Raw genomic sequence first — 18,259 nt, forward strand, 5'->3', positions numbered from 1 at the left:
TCATTAGTACCTCCTCTCACCACAAGGAGCGCTAATGTAGCACTGACGTACAATTACTGTAGTCATCTTCATTTATTTATTTTTTGTTTAACCTCTGGGTCCACTGTTAGGCATTTCTTCAGAGGATGAGATGAATGATTTGTAGCGTGTGTGAAAATACCATGCCTTATCGGGATTCGAGCTCGGGACCTCCGGATGAAAAGCCGAGATGCTACCGCTCGCGCCACAGAGGCCGGCTGTAGTCATCTTTTTTCTTCTTTGTTTTTCCTGTTTAGCCTCCGGTAACTACCGTTTAGAAAATTCTTCAGAGGATGAATGAGGATGATATGTATGAGTGTAAATGAAGTGTTAGTCTTGTACATTCTCAGTTCGACCATTCCTGAGATGTGTGGTTAATTGAAACCCAACCACCAAAGAACACCGGTATCCACGATCTAGTATTCAAGTCCGTGTAAAAATAACTGGCTTTACTAGGAATTGAACGCTGGATCTCTCGACTTCCAAATCAGCTGATTTGGGAAGACGCGTTCACCACTAGACCAACCCGGTGGGTTCCTCATTCATCCTCTGAAGTAATAATACCTTACGGTAGTTCTGGAGGCTAAACGGAAACAGTGCAGAGAGAGGTGAGCGGTAGAATTAAATAAATGAATAATATTTATTATAAAAAAGTATTAAAAGTGGCCGTTCGTACTGCCACATTCGCGCGAATTAAGTACGGTATGCGCGCGCGCTTTAGTTAAAATCAGTGAATTAAATAAACAAAAAATTTTGTGTTTAAATAAAATGAAAAATCTAAATAAAATATTTAGATAATATTTTTAAATAAGTTTTGCGTGTGTGTAAGCCGTGCATCAGAAAAAAACCGCGTGGAGAGAAAGTCCTGCAACTGTATTATCACCTTTATTATTATAATTTAACGCAACTAGATTTAAATAAAAATAATTAATTGGGACAAATAATAATCTTTTATATTCCTTATTAACTTCGGAAAGGCTAATTTATTCATTACTTCACCAAATTTTGGGGTGTTATTTTTATTTTTTGTTTGTTTTAGAAGCAGTTGTTTAATCAGGTGTGTTTACTTAAAAAAATTTAAAAAAATTAAAACCGTATGTGCGCTTTTGTAAACAAATGATGAAAATTTATACGGCAAAATATTTTAACCATTATTACGAATGTGGTAAGATGATATTTAAAAATAAACATTATTTTTGAATAACCGTTACATACCTATAAAAAGAAAAAAAAAAGTGCGATGATGTAAAAAGTACAAATCGACGATAATAAGCATGCGTATTCTTTATTGCTGTAAAGATAAATAAGTATAGATGGTAAGGGAAGTGATTTTTTGAAAGAATACTTGCATGGAAAGAATTTCTACACTTTTTACCAAATCCAAACAATATCCTCTTTTATCTTTCCCAACATCCTTTTTTCTATTGTTTATTCTTTCTTATTATTAGAATTTTTAAACACAAACTATAAAAACGTTATATGAATTTTTGTTTTACGAGTTGTATTTTTATGTTTTTATCATATTGCGATTTCAATATTTTTTAACATTTCATTTTTTTTTTTATTTAAACCGTTGATAAGTAATTTAGATAAACGTAGGTTAAGCACGAAGCAGCTTGCAAGCTCAATATTTCCCAGATAAAAATGAGATGACTATCTAACATTCAGACTTTATCATCCATTTTATTTCAGTAACGATAATCAATAAATCACATAATTTTTAATTTCCTCCCGACCTATTAATAAGATAATCTAAGTCTTACTTTTTTTTATGAAGGATATTTAAAATGAATTACCAATTAAATATCCAATTTTTACATTTACTATTAAATTTTGTTTTAAATTGTTCAAACAGATATTTAAAATTAATTAAAAATAATAATTAAAAAAAGAGAACGAGTCAAATATCTAGACTTTTTGTTCTACAACATATTTACAAAAGTAGGGAGTTCAACATGTATATTACTTTTCTATATAGTCACCTACCTTGTCAGTATACTTGATCCAACAAAAGCTTGCGTATCCTTCAAGAAGGTTTTCGGTTGGTCGAAAAGCCGCTTTTCCGCCCCTTCCTGCACGTCTACGTCTGTGGAAAATCGACGACTTCGCAAAGCATCCTTGAGCGGTCCAAAAATAAATGATGGTGGGAGCAGGATCTGGGCTGCTTTAACCCACCTTTCCCGCCGGTGGGTTATTCTTCAATTTTTTCTTCATCGTAGATATCGGGTATTTCGGCTCCATATTCTGGCGTTTCGATTCTGGTTCATAGTAATGAACTCACGTTTTATCACCGATGAATATTCTGCTCAAAAATGTGTCGCCTTCCTCGTTGAAGCGATCGATTAATTGTTGGCAGATGTCAACATTTTTGATCTTAAATTCTGCAGAAGCTGTTCTGGTACCTGTCGCCCACAAACTTTACGGAAACCGAGCTCATAGTGGATGACTTGATGGCCAGAATCACGGCTGATGTTCAAAAAAGACGCTTCCTCATCGACGGTAACTCGTCTATTCGCCAGAATCATCTCTTGAGATTGTTGAATCTTGTTCAGTAGTGGAGGTCGTTGGGGGCGTCCTGCTCCCTCTTCATGCGTCATACATGTCCGGCCACTTTTAAACTTCTCGATCCACAAAAAAGTACTTTCACGTAATAAAGCAATGTCGCGGTATTGTGATAAAAGTCTACGGTGGATTTCAGCCCCTTTCACACCCTTCGACCAAAATCGGATTATCGTTTGCTGTTCCTCCTCGGTGCAAAACTGCTAGAGGTGGGGACAAATTTGCACTGTAATAGTGGGATGGCAAATGATGCGATAGGAATCAAAATTCGCGCACGTGATCGTGCTCAATATCGTACCAACTCGAAGTACGATGGGCAGAAGGTAGTATGACAACCTTGAAAGTGTGTTATGGCGAAAGTGTAGATAATTTTTGGCTCGCCCTCGCGCAGACAGATAAAGAGCTATGATAAATAAATATTAAAATAAACTGGAAAAAAAAGATTATACTCCAGATAAGGTTTACAAAAAGTTTACTTAAGATCTAGTTGGTTACATCTTGGAATCGTATTAGATTTTCAGTAACATTTTTGAAAGCTTTTTTGAAGTCTTCTTAATTTATAATTTTATATTTATGTACTTTTCAAATCCTACTACGTAATATCGTCCAAGACCCCAATCTTATTTAAAAATTATTTTTTTTTTTAAATTACCATTTAATTTTTAAGTATGAAAGATTAAAAAGTTTTTATTATAAAAAACTGAATAAAATCACCACAATATTTTTTTTAATAACCCTTTTAAATAAAAATAATAAACATAAAAAACAATGAAACCTAAAATAATTTAACATAATTAAAGTTATATAAAACTACAAAGCTAAAGCGGCCTGTACTCGTAATTATAAGTATCTAGATAGAAATGTTAAATCTACAACATAGTTGGGAAAATAAAATTATCACATGAATTAAAGAGATTAAAACACCGGAAATCAGAACTAAATTATCGAGGGACTGTTACACCGACTGAAGTAATCGAGTTCTTAGCGCTAGAATGCTATTAATTATCTGTATTTTCACAGAAATTGTTTCTGCTAACGAGCTGTTATAACTAATATACTGTTTGCTTTAATAACATTTGTGAGGTACAATAAATTAATAGATATAGAATATTTAAACAAAATTAAAAATAATACATCGTTGTTAAATTAAATACTACTAACAAAAATTATTCCAGTTGAGATCGTGTCGAGTTATTTAATTTTATTCGGAAGGAAATGAAAACTGGTTTTTTAAATCTAGAGCGACTCATTTCATTTCAAGAATTACTACCGTAACTTAATTATTTATGAACAGATTTGAATAAATAAGGTGTCATTTTCTTTGTCATAAAACGTTACTATTTTTTTTATAACAAAACATTTAAATAAACCAGCGGTTGCAAAGATATTAAAAAAGTAAAAATTTTACATGGCCGTAATTTTGAAAGGAGTTAAGAAATCAGGTTCATTATTTTTATACAAGTAAACCTCTAGGTATCCTAGTAGTATACGAAATTTCAGTTCGATACGATAATCCATTCCCAAGAAATATATTTTTATGTTAAAAATACCAAAAAAAGTTTTCCACCTTAAAGTCAAGAAAAACTTCAAATTTACTCAATACGACAACGGTTGCATGTGAAAAACGTTTATCATACGACAAGCCCCATCTTCTTACAATTCCAGGAACATTTTGGTCATCTCTTGCCGTAAGGGTCGGTCATATCAAAACTTCTTTCAGACAAACATTATATGTAATATTTAGAGGACTAACGACCACTTTAAATCGATTCGATATTGTGCATATTAAGGGAGGTATGATTTTTTTGTCTTCAAAACTCCATTTTTCCACCCCCGGGCCGATGGTTGGTGATATCTAAAGACTTTATTTAGATAAGTTTTAGCCCCTTATCCAAATAATAGTAGGAACTTTAAATGAATTCGATATTTTACTTAATAAGAAAGTTATAAAGATATTTTATTTTTTCAAAAAAGCCCCCTCCATTTTCACCCCCCTCGTTTTTGCCCATTAACGAACTCGACTGAGACTTTGGATCGTTATATTTTATGTATCTATTTGAAAGTTATTGGCGCAAAGTTACGGCAGTATTCGTGTCTACAAAAAATTGAAATAAATATACTCGTATATATATATAGATAAATAAATGTATATATAAACTTAAATTAATAAGATTAAATAAGATATATATAAATTTTTGAACTGACTGTGTTTTTGGGGTCTGGGGTATGTGAAACGCGAAGGTATGTCGAAATTTTCTGGAAGTCGAATCAAGGTACTCATACAATAGGAAGCTTTCTTATGAAATCTACTTAAAATGGTAGACAGCCCGTAAAAACCAAGCGTTACCGGCCATAAAAAGTTTTTCTTTATTTCAATGTGGGGAATCATTGAATGTTTAAAAAGATTTTTATAAATATTCTGTTCATCGGTTGTACAAATTTTAGCATCAAAATTAATATTTAATTAATTTTAGTCCACCGGGCTGGACTAGTGGTTAACTCGTCATCTCAAATCAACTGTTTAACAGTTGATTTTCGATGTCAAAGGTTCTGAGATTCAAATCCTACTAAAAGTTAGTTACTTTTATACAGGTTTGAATACTTGACAATGTATATCGGTGTACTTTGGCGTTGGGGTTCAATTAACCGCACGTCTAAGGAATGGTCGGCCTGAGTCTGTAAAAGACTACACCTCATTTACACATCATCCTCATCTCACTGGGCCGTTGGTGTTTATTGTTCATTAATTGAACGGATTGAAACATAAACACAGTAGGAAAATAAATTAATTTTAATAATTAAATTAAATCAACATATTGTGAAATAATAATTACCTATTATTATTACGTAATCATTTATTTTCTACCAAAAACATACCGCTCTTTCGAAGTCTCTCCAAAATCGTGTTTTATTATAAATTGTTATCTTCTTATCGGTATCGAACAGCATGTATTCTTGATATCTGGATATACTCTACAAAAATTTAAAAAAATATTTATAAATATTTCCTTAAGAAAAATCTATAATCTAACAAAGTAAACAAATCGCATAGTATATATGTAAAACAATTGTAAAACTAATCGAAAATTATAGTCTGACACAGCCATCTTCCAGAAAATAAGTATTTCATAGCAGGTATTTTTTCAGGTAAGTAATGAAAAAGTTGTCTCTTGTTATCTTTTACTTCCCCGGCGAATATAGCTATAAAACTATATTAAAGAGAAAAGTACGGTGATCATGTCAAGAATGGAGTATCGGGTTTTTTGTAACGCATTACGTTTTAGGGTCCAGCCAGTTCAAACAAACTAAAAAACACATATGCATGTATATAAGTACCGTAAGTACGCATGATTGCCGCACTGCTTTTGGCGTTAAGTCTCAGGATTAACCTAATCAATATTCTTCAAATTTGCTCAAATATTTCTACATTAATGATTATATTAACTATTTTAACTATTTTTTCAAGATTCATTAAAGGGATGAGGGATATCGCGCATAAACGATTTCGATTTTCTACAGAGGTATTTTAGAGAAAACTTTGGTAAAGAAAATTTGTTACCGAAAATTTGGTACGAAAGGATTTTTGGTAATATAATAATTTATTTAAAAAAAAAAAAAAAAAAAAAAAAAAAAAAACAAACCCACTAAATACACAAATCAATTATTTAAGACTCAAAAAAGGATTAAAGAAAACAGAAAAAAAATAAATTTTAACATAAGGTCAATCTATCTAAATAATCTCTTCTAGAATTAGGAATTAAAAAAACTAATAAAGAAAGTCCTAAAACACCATCACAAACCCCAAACACCAAATAAATAACTAAAAAATAATAATCAAAATCAAAATAACCTATAAACCCAAAAATAAAAAAAAAAGAATAAAGTAATAAATATTCAAGCCCCAAAAGACATAAAAGAAAATGTCTACGAACAAATAAAAAAATAATTAATCTAAAAAATAACCAAAAAAATAAATAATTATCATAAGTAAAGTTTAGGATAGTTTAAAAAAAACAATGATCTTGTAAATCATAATTTAAAAAAAATTTATCTAAACAAAATCAGTAAAGAAAAAATCATCTTTAGTATCCAAAACTAATATTTTATATTAAAATACTTACTGAATTTTCACAAAATATTTAATTTTATCAAACATTATTATATCTCCAATACTTAAACACCCTATATCACTAGGATCAATACTAATTTTCCAAACAGCCCTAATGTGCAGAAATAATTCAATAATAATTAAATCATCATGATATCTTTATATTATATTCTTAATAACAGTAGGAGGACTAATAATTATATTCATATATATATCAAGAATTGCATCAAACGAAAAATTCAAACCAAGAACAAAAATTTTTTTAATCTGAATATTAGTTACATTAATTTCTGTTATAATAAGAAATTTAGACCCAACAACAGAAATAATTACTAAACTTAATGAAATAAAGGAAATGACAACCGAACTAACTGAAGAAAAATCAACAAGAAAATTTTTTAGAATATATAAAATAAATATTACAATTACAATAATATTTATCTTAATTATTACAATAATCTCAGTAAACAACATCGTAAGAACATTTGAAGGACCACTTAAAAAAACTTATGTTTAAATCAATACGTAAATTAAGACCAATTAATTCATTCTTAATTGATTTACCAAGACCATCAAATATTTCATTATGATGAAACTTTGGATCACTTCTAGGAATATGCTTAATAATTCAAATTATTTCAGGATTATTCCTGATAATCCAAAATCCAAAAAAGATCCTTTCCAAAAAATCATTTCCCACCTCTTAAAACTGAAATAAATGTTTTTTTTGTTCTTTTACTTTGTCTCCCTTCCGTTTAAATATTTTTCAAACTTTTTTTTTAAATTTATACTTTATATACAGAAATATCTACAATATTTTTTGATAGAGAACTAAACTAAAAAAAAAAAAAAATTTTTAAGAACTAAACTGAAAAGTTATTTTTGAAATTTTCTTTTACTTTTTTTTAGCGTTTATTGAAGGGAGTATTAATCATAGAGAAAATTTTAATTAAGAAAATTTGTTAAGCTTAACCTATATATATATATATATATACCAATATTTTTATAAAAACGTTACTTAAAATTTATATCCCCCCTGTAAATTATTTTTTTGCTCTTAACTCTTTTCATTTTTATTACTATAAAGATTTTCTGACCTTTCTTCATCACTTAAAGGGCTATTAAAATTAAAGTAGCTTTAACACCTACGTTATATTCCGGACCCAAAATGTGAAGAAATGTTTTCCATTATTTTATATTTTATTATACGTTTAAAAAATCTCTTGTTTTATAATTATATGATTTTATTATAATAAAAAATTTAATCTTTACAAATTTTAATTTATTTATCGGTTGAAAATTTACATAAGTTTCAACCTCTAGACTACATGATAATTATATATTTTTAAAAGTTAGCAATAAACGTTTGAAGGGTTAAAGTCTTCCCAAATCAGCTGATTTTGGAAGTCGAGAGTTCCAGCGTTCAAGTCTTAGTTAAGGCAGTTACTTTTATACGGATTTGAATACTAGATCGTGAATACCGGTATTCTTTGGCGGTTGGGTTTCAATTAACTACACATCTTAGGAATAGTCGGCCGAGACTACACTTCATTTACATTCATACATATTATCCTCATTCATCCTCTTAAGTAATACCTGAATGGTAATTCCCGGAGGCTAAACAGGAAAAAATAAAAAAAGAAAGGGTTAAAATTTTTATTTTAAGGTTTTAATTTCATATTACAACAGACAAAAAAAAATATTTTTTTAAGTAAAATTTGAAAAGTAATAACGAATTACGAGTTTGCATATTTTTATTTTTTATAAAACTGTAAATTTTTTATTTTATAATTTATATTTAACATTACGTCTTATTGACAACATTAAAAGATTTGGTTAGTTATCAAAAATGTTTTCTAATCGTCAGTACTTTTTGTATTGTTCAATAAAAAGTTGAGATTAGTTTATTATAAAAATAAAAAGTCAGACTCTTAATGTTTAAATTGTAATGAAAAAGCTGTGCAAAGTATTGCCTGACTTGACCGGCGTACCCGGAAAATCATGAAATACTTTGCCAGCTCTTTTTGTAAACTGTCTTTTTAATATTTAAATAATAAAAATTTCAGTTTTGATCAGAAGCCCGTTAAATCTCTTACTTTCCTAAAAGTTTTCTTTCCTTCAACGTTTCCCTCGTTCTTGACATAGAAGCTCTGATAGGCTCCTGCTGTAGACGAACATATATATCCCTTTTGGTTCCCCTTTCCATTACCCTAAAATACCCTATATGTCGGGAAGGGGACAAGGTAAAAAGCTGAAAATCGGATATGTTATAAAACGCGTAGTCTATTATTTTTACGTCGAAAAACGAAAACAAAAAAAATTTGGTTGTCCAAGAGGAAAAATTCACAATTTTACCCACAAGGGAGCTAGGACCTCGATCCATGGCTTAAAACCTTTCCCGGGATAACATGAATGTATTCTGAAAATTTGAAAGTAATCGGTCGATTGGTTCTCTCGTGATGCTGTTGCAGATGGATAGAACCGCTACACACTTTCGCTTTTATATATTTGATAATATTAATAGCGATGGCTCTCTGGATAAAAAAAAAAAAGATTTTTTGGAGTATTATTAGTTCAGCATGTAATTTAAAAACAAAAATTGCCCATAAAACTTGCAAAAAAAAACTTCAATTACTTTTAAATTGAAACTTATTCATGATTTATTCACTAAAGTAGACTTCATAAAAAAAAGAAAGTTAATTAAGAGTTGAAACAAAATTTCTATAAAGCATTTTTTTTTTAATTTCAAAAATTATTCTTCACAATTCTTTCAACGTTTTTTACTTTTTCTTATCTCGAGGAGGTCCGAGTTACCGGGTGTCAAATGCGCATAGTCAGTGCTCATAATCATGGATACATACGATAAGGTTTCTTTACAAGTAAGTTCTAACTGATTTAAAATGTACAGTAAAATTTGATCTATAGGCTCGAAACGTATAATACTGTGTTCAGCGTAAGAGTTATCCTAGCGGTTGTTTGTAGTAGTGAGATTTTAATGCAGCGGTGTAATTGTGTTAGTGCAATAATGTACCGGGGGACTCAATTTGTTGTTCCTCAGCAGTATTTATGTAATTAGTCTATCGTATTTTTTTCAACAGTGATACAGGGTGTCCCATATAAAACGCAACCAACCTTATATTGGTAGGTATTGAAATAATAAAAAGGCATGTGTAAATGTAAATGTAATTTTTATTATTACCATCCATTCCATTTACATTTAGAGTAAATGTTGGAAGTGGCCGCCATCTTCTTGAAAACAAGCTTCAATTCTTTTTACAGCGTTTCTTTCAACTTTTTTCAAAGTTTGTGGCTGGATATTTAATACAGCTTGTTCAATATTGACTTTCAATTGTTCAGTGTTCGTGGTTTGTTACTGTAGGCTTTTTCTTTGAGGTAACCCCGTAGAAAAAAATCCGCCGCAGTCAAATCTGGAGAACTTGGTGGCCACAAACCTCGATCGATAACACGATTAACAAAGAATTACTCGACGAAATCAGAAGTTGAACCTGCGTAGTGCGTTGTCGCACCGTCATATTGTAGCCACCAGTGTCTGTCTTCCTCTTCCAAGAGTGCGATGAACTGAAATAAAATATCCTGATATGGTTCTGCATTAATAGTGTACTCGAAAAAAATAGGACCGATTATTTTCTTCCGCGATATCGCGTACCACACGCCCGACTTCTGCGGGTGTAATTGTTTTTCCTGATAAACTTGGGGATTTTCAGCGCTCCAAATTCTACTGTTTTGGCTGTTTACGTAGCCATCTGAATGAAACCGTGCTTCATCTGTGAAAAATAACGAATCCGTAACATTAATTCCCTCACGCAGAAATCGACGGAACCGTTGACAATATTGTAGCCGTTTTTCTTTGTCGGGCTCAAGAAGTCGATGAACCGTTTGAATGCGATATGGTCATAATTGTAATTGTTTGGTCGCCCGATGAACAGTTGATTTAGACAAATTAATTTCAGCAGACAAACGCCTGATCGATTTATTTGGCGAGGCGAGTAATAGGTCTTTGATTTCAATGACTGTATCTATATTCAACACTGACGCAGATCTTTTGTGTTCCTTGTTAATAACAGAACCGGTCTCTCTAAATTTTGAGACTAACCTTAATACTGATGTTTTGTTAGGAGCTGGTTTATCTGGGTACCTATGGCGAAACAAATCTTGCACTGCAACCACTGGTTTCGTACTGAAGTACGACTCGACAATGAAAACACGTTCATCTAGCGAAAACACCATCTTGTCTATAGCAATACACTGAACGTTATGATCGCATTGTTGTTACTATCGGTAGTGTTCTACTGCGTCGTCGCGATGTTCAGATGTTGGACGAGTCCATTTCAGTAACGAGTAGGGGAGTAAGCTTGACTTTTTCATGGATGAGTGATTGATGGGTTGCGTTTTATATGGGACACCTTGTATAACTTAAATATAGCTGCCGTGTAATTAATTCGTCAATAATTCGATTCAATCGGCGCCAAATGAAAATATTAAAACATATAATTTGTACGCGTTAACTTTCGAGACAGTCAATTGCAACGCCAAGCGGTTTGTTTACAAGACAGCTCTCAAACAGAATCGAGTATACAGTAAAATTTTTCAATGGAGAAAATTAAATAAAATGTAATTTAAAATTCCTTTCCAGAAAACTTGGAAATTTATACTTGGGTTCTAAACAATAATGCATTTTTTTAAATTTAAGTTTCGAGGATGCATTTTATCAACAAAAAAAACTTAAAAAATAGAATTACAAATTTCTAAAAATATTATTTGAAAAATTCAAACAATAGCTCTGTCCTTTTTTCTGTGAAAAAAGTTTTATTTTACGATTTAGTACTGAAAATTAATTTTAACAAAGATTTTCAGGAGAAGAATTAATTAACGATTGAAAGATTGGAAAAATATTCGTATTTTTTTATCAAACCTTAACCTTTGCATCAAAAATCTTAACTAGAATTTTATACAGAAGAATTGAGAGGAGAGTGGAAGAAGTGTTAGGAGAAGACCAATTTGGTTTCAGGAAAAGTATAGGGACAAGGGAAGCAATTTTAGGCCTCAGATTAATAGTAAGGAAGATTAAAGAAAAACAAACCATCATACTTGGCGTTTATAGACCTAGAAAAGGCTTTTGATAACGTAGACTGGAATAAAATGTTCAGCATTTTAAAAAAATTAGGGTTCAAATACAGAGATAGAAGAACAATTGCTAACATGTACAGGAACCAAACAGCAACAATAACAATTGAAGAACATAAGAAAGAAGCCCTAATAAGAAAGGGAGTCCGACAAGGATGTTCCCTATCTCCGTTACTTTTTAATCTTTACATGGAACTAGCAGTTAATGATGTTAAAGAACAATTTAGATTCGGAGTAACAGTACAAGGTGAAAAGATAAAGATGCTACGATTTGCTGATGATATAGTAATTCTAGCCGAGAGTAAAAAGGATTTAGAAGAAACAATGAACGGCATAGATGAAGTCCTACGCAAGAACTATCGCATGAAGATAAACAAGAACAAAACAAAAGTAATGAAATGTAGTAGAAATAACAAAGATGGACCGCTGAATGTGAAAATAGGAGGAGAAAAGATTATGGAGGTAGAAGAATTTTGTTATTTGGGAAGTAAAATTACTAAAGATGGACGATGCAGGAGCGATATAAAATGCCGAATAGCACAAGCTAAACGAGCCTTCAGTAAGAAATATAATTTGTTTACATCAAAAATTAATTTAAATGTCAGGAAAAGATTTTTGAAAGTGTATGTTTGGAGTGTCGCTTTATATGGAAGTGAAACTTGGACAATCGGAGTATGTGAGAAGAAAAGATTAGAAGCTTTTGAAATGTGGTGCTATAGGAGAATGTTAAAAATCAGATGGGTGGATAAAGTGACAAATGAAGAGGTATTGCGGCAAATAGATGAAGAAAGAAGCATTTGGAAAAATATAGTTAAAAGAAGAGACAGACTTATAGGCCACATACTAAGGCATCCTGGAATAGTCGCTTTAATATTGGAAGGACAGGTAGAAGGGAAAAATTGTGTAGGCAGTCACGTTTGGAGTATGTAAAACAAATTGTTGGGGATGTAGGATGTAGAGGGTATACTGAAATGAAACGACTAGCACTAGATAGGGAATCTTGGAGAGCTGCATCAAACCAGTCAAATGACTGAAGACAAAAAAAAAAAAATTATCAAACCTTTCTTTTAGGGCAATAAATAAGAACTGGTTCCGCAAGAACGCCAGGTTTAGTTTTTGAGAATGAGCGTATGAATGTAGTTGAACGTGTAAAAATAATAATTAATTTACAATATTGATTATTTTGATCAATACTGTAAAAAATGATTAAATTTCAGCAACATATTACACTGTTATGTACCAGTAACCACCTTTATCATTATCACAATCAACCCATTTTTAATTTTTCATCAATTAATTATCGGTTAACTTTTTTTTTAGAGTAAAATAACTAATTTGTAAAAAAAATAAAGGTAAATTAAAAAGATCATAAACGTTAACTAAAAGTTAAAAAAAAATTCAAATTTTAAAAACTACTTTTACGCAGTTTTAATTTTTTTTTTTTTTTTGTTTGTGGGCGAAAAACGCCTGGGCGTTATCATCGCCCGGAATTTAAATTATAAAAGGGTAAACAACTTCAAAATAACAAAATTTATAAGATGTAAAATTAATATTAAACATATAATGAAAATTTATTAAAACAACAGTCAAGAAGGTAAAATAACAGTTTTAATAACCGGTTTCAATGCATCTGACGATTTCCGAATAAAACAGCTGTTATGTACTTATCCTGATTTTAAATAATATATCTATTACTGATTGTTAATCAACGTTTTAGATGTACTACAAATAGAATAAAAAAAATTATCAGACAATCTTATAATAATACTTTAATATTGGTAATGTTTCTTCCGATTAAAAACAGACTAAGCTCTACATAAAAGAATATTTAACAGAACAATATATAATTTTAATTCTTATTAATAAACCTTAATAAAACCTTGATATTTTTAATATTAATTATTAAACACCAAAACATATATATTCATAAAATTTACAGGTTAAAAAAAATGTCTGAATAAAAAATAATAAAAAAGTCAAAGCTTAAACATGAAATCAAAGGGGAGAAAAAGATATTGTATATAAGGTAATTAGAAAAAGCTAGTTTAATATATTCGATGCCAATATCAACTGTTATGCAAAACTTATTTAGTATTAGAAAGGTTTTTCGGTCAAGATTACAGAAGGAATGGCCAGTTCCTTTCCTTCTAGGAAAAATAAATTTAGATTTTGACTGGCAATCATTTTAATCAGCTGGTTTTAAGGTCGTACATCTAAATTTAACGATTGTTCTTAAATATTGTTTTACTAGACAACGAAATAAAGTAACGTTAACAATTATTATTTTCAAGTTTGAAAATCATTACATAATTCCAGATTACCAAATACGATGGTGAAAAATAAGTCTATTAACTGGTATACCATTTTTCTTAAAGCGCGCATTTTGTAAAATTAATGTCAGTAAGATGAATAATTGTAATAAAGAAATATAAATATCATAAAACAGAAAAAACTTAATTAAACTATAAGTTGACGAAATTGAAAAGCCACTTCATTAATAGATTATACTACAAATAATTAACCAAATTCTTTTAAACAAAATAATTACTTTTAATCATTTTATTTATTAGCATCAGAATAAAACCTCAGCGAGTTGTTACGTTGTTGTAGAAAACATTATCCGTGTAATACAAAAAAGAATTAGTAACAGACAAGATTTTGCAATAAGATGTTCGTAAAACGTATAGGATTTGCCTTATTGCCATTCGCGGAGAGGTCGGAAAACCAGACGGACAGACATACAGCCGTCGGGAGACCAATTGTAAGCCGCTAGTATAGCCTATAACTAAAGTAGGTAAGTTGGCGGACGTTTGCACATACAGCGAGTAGTTACTTGTATTGTATTGGGTCACACGATAAACACCGCCTGCCAAGTGAACCCCAATTAAGCCTTTCTTATGTACATGCTTTCTCTCTCAATAGTATACTCAACTGTCTGTCCATAAAAGCTTTTGTTTTTTGTATGCGTTTATTATAATGAATCCTAAACAAATTTTATCATTAGAGTACAATTATTGTAAATAAGTATACATTATATCTGAATTAGATACCAAAAACTTATCTGACCCCGAAAATATAGGCACTTTCACAAAAATAATACGTAAATAATAAATGAAGTAATAATAAGTTTTCAAGGCATAAAAATAGGCTGTTATATCATATTTAGTGCTCATAAATATGACTCATGTAGACCAATATTTAGAAGATTAAAAATGTTTACTGATCAACGTATATATATATATATATATATATATAATACTAACCGGCCCGTCTAGCCAGAACCTGGACCCTCGGGGCTCAGGCCAGCCCAGGCGAATCCAGACACCAACTCAGGGACCTACCGGGCATACCCCATGGCCGCAGAGCTCGCTATTGCCAATCTGTTAGGGGGACCTGCGCCCTGGACACCCGCAGAGCTTGCTTCGATTGCCATTCCCATTTATCCTGAGGGCTCCACAGCCCTTGGACCCACCGCATTGTATTTTATCCTCCTGGTTGTGAGAATAATATTGATAAATGATAATTATAGTATTCAGGCTTTATAGATACGTAAAAAAGAAATTAAATTGCAAAAGATTAACTATGGTAACTAAAGTACACACTACTATAAAGACGAAAAATTCATAACTTATTTCTTTGCCGTGGTAAAGGACTAATCTATTTTTTTCCGTAATGAATATCTTTAATTCACAACTTCACTTCCTTATCGGAGAAGAGATAATGAATACTTTTAGTAACGTAACCTTTAAGGGAGCTAGGGCTCGGTCGATGGTTTAAAACCTTCCCCGGGATAAGACGAATGTATCCTGCAAATTTGAAAGTAATCGGTTAGTCGCGTGTTGTGATAAATAGACAAACTTTATATGTGTATACTCGTACATTTCCGAATAACCGTGGTCTATTAGATCGAGAGCGTACTTGATGCATGCAAAAGTTAGCCTTCAACCTACTAACAAATATCCCGTTTGAATTTTAAAAATCGATTTAAATGAAATTTATTATAATCGATTTTTTGCAGAGATAAGAGCACACCATTGCACCTCCAAATACAGTGCCCCAGGAGCACCCCATTTGTAACCAGCTGATGGTGATTATTGGTCAAGGCTCCCACGAGGTGCCGGCCTCCGTGACGCGAGTGGCAGCGTCTCGGCCTTTCATCCGGAGGTCCCGGGTTCGAATTCCGGTCAGGCATGGCATTTTCGCACGCTACAAATCATTCATCTCATCCTCTGAAGCAATACCTAACGGTGATCCCGGAGATTAAAAGAAAAAAAATGAAGCCTCCAACGAGTTGTCCGCACACCTCACCACTCTAGCCTCACACGCAGTCCTCATGGGAAGCCCATTATTGTTAAACAATTTTTTTTTTTTTAAATTTATTTAATACTATTTTATTTAACGTAAATTTAATACTACTTTTTTTGTAACATTATTCATTTGATAAATTCAAATCATTCAGTTCAAACCCAGCTCAGACAGTGACAGAGACTCGAAGTTCACAATTCATTAGTTTGTGCTTCAACTGGCAAATCTCCACTAATAAATATATATATATATTTCGTAAGTTTTCAAGATATATTTTATATCTTTAAAATTGCAAAAAAATTCCAAGAAACATGGGAAAAAATTTGGTTGTGATTAATCGAATAGTGTTTTGTTTATCCCGAACATATCCCATCTTCCACTTTATATAATAGTATTCATTATACAAAGTTGATTTGTTTTATATATATATATATATATATATATATATATATATATATATATATAAAACAAATCAATACAATATATACAAATCGAATTTGTGATCATTCGTGTAATGCGACACAATAATTGGACTTACGTAAAAAAAGCCGTATAATTCATCAGTTATTTTTAATAAATTACCGAACCATTAAAAAACTTTTCCGACCAATTTATTTAAAAGACAACTAAAAAACGTTTTTATAAAAATATAATAATATTATTTCTCTGTGGATTAATATTTAAATAATATTAATTAATATTTTTAAAAATATAAGTTTTCTGCATTTCTTACAATATGTACATAAATATGTGCTCAAACAATTTTCATTAACATCTACTGAATTGTGATTTATTTTATATATTTATTATCTTCAAATAATTACTTTAATAAATTGTGTTTTTTTTATGATGCAACTCTGATCAATGTTTTTATCGCGGTTTCCTTGGTTATTCCAGCAAATACCTGGGCAGTTCTTTTTAGTTCCTTGTACGAAGTAAAGGAAGTATTTCAACGGAAATATCGATTTTGACAATCCTTAATCCATTTTGACTAGTCTCGACGTGACGTCTGTACTACGTACGTATGTATTTCGCATAACTCGAAAACGATTAGCCGTAGGATGTTGGAATTTTGAATTTATGACTGCTGTAACATTTAGTTGTGTACCTCCCCTTTTGAATGCGATCCACTGAACTAAAAGTGTCCAAAAAAGCCCAAAATCCAAAATAAAATTGGAATTTGGACTTTTCTTAACTGCAATAATAACTCCTCATTGATAGCTTTTCAACGATATATAATAAGTGGTACTTATTGTCATTTTGGTTCCACAGTTATAGCCAAATAAAATTTTAATTAATGAAATATTTGGATTTTAGGAGAAGGCACATCGGTTCGAATCAGACTTCATCTCCATTTTTTTAACTGTTTTTTTATTTTAAATATATTGATTTAAATTTTTACAATGAATAATAATTTAATAAAAAAAAAAAATCATAAGTTTTTAATGAAATAAAATGTTATGTTCTTTTCATTTAAAAAAAAAATGTGTAAACGTAAATTTAATAAACTTAGAAGGAAGTCATGTGTTATCCACATCAGATTTTTTTATCCGTGGAATAGCATATCAACTCATTTCTGATATGATCTACATAATGTAATATTATGTACCATTCAAAAGAAAACATTTACATTTATGTATTAAAATAGCTGCTTTAAAAGAAATAAATGCTTTATTCACATCACAATACAATAATAAATCGGGTAGATCATTTAAGGAATGTTAGGCTTGATACTAAATAAAAAGGACCTGCACCAGGTCCTGGAAGGATCAAAGCAACAGTAAGAAAACCTTTCATCATAGCAAGCACCAAATTATAAATAAAAGATAATGGTTATAGTCTAAATTATTAAATAAAATTCATTATTTTAAGAAATAATAGCAGTGTGGTGTTAAAAAATAAGTAAAAATCAGTAATTCCATAATAATTATTTTAAAGGCCGTAATTATTAAATAAAAGACATGTAATTAAGTACTCGATAAACAAATATAAAACGAATTTAGCTTTATCTAATCTGTATATATTATTTAAAACTCATTAATGGATAATATTGTTATTTTTTTTTTGTGAAAATATATTTATGAATTGAAAATTAGGTAATTTATTAAGAATAGAAAATCAAGC

The 18,259-nt window shown here is 30.6% G+C and overlaps 1 protein-coding gene across 5 annotated transcripts in view; it reads right to left on the reverse strand.

Moving 5' to 3' along the window:
* The window catches only part of LOC142325497 (uncharacterized), a 384,074-nt gene that overhangs the window by 328,952 nt on the left and 36,863 nt on the right, over positions 1-18,259 (reverse strand). For 3 of the 5 annotated variants that reach the window (XM_075367336.1, XM_075367338.1, XM_075367340.1), the window contains exon 2: positions 5,412-5,550. The exons of 1 other annotated variant lie outside the window; for it this stretch is intronic. The gene's annotated coding sequence lies outside the window, so the exon portion shown is untranslated. The remainder of the gene's footprint in view (positions 1-5,411; positions 5,551-18,259) is intronic. One more of the 5 variants, XM_075367337.1, reaches the window with a different exon arrangement.

Source organism: Lycorma delicatula, chromosome 5, assembly GCF_047948215.1.
Source record: "Lycorma delicatula isolate Av1 chromosome 5, ASM4794821v1, whole genome shotgun sequence".
NCBI lineage: Eukaryota > Metazoa > Arthropoda > Insecta > Hemiptera > Fulgoridae > Lycorma > Lycorma delicatula.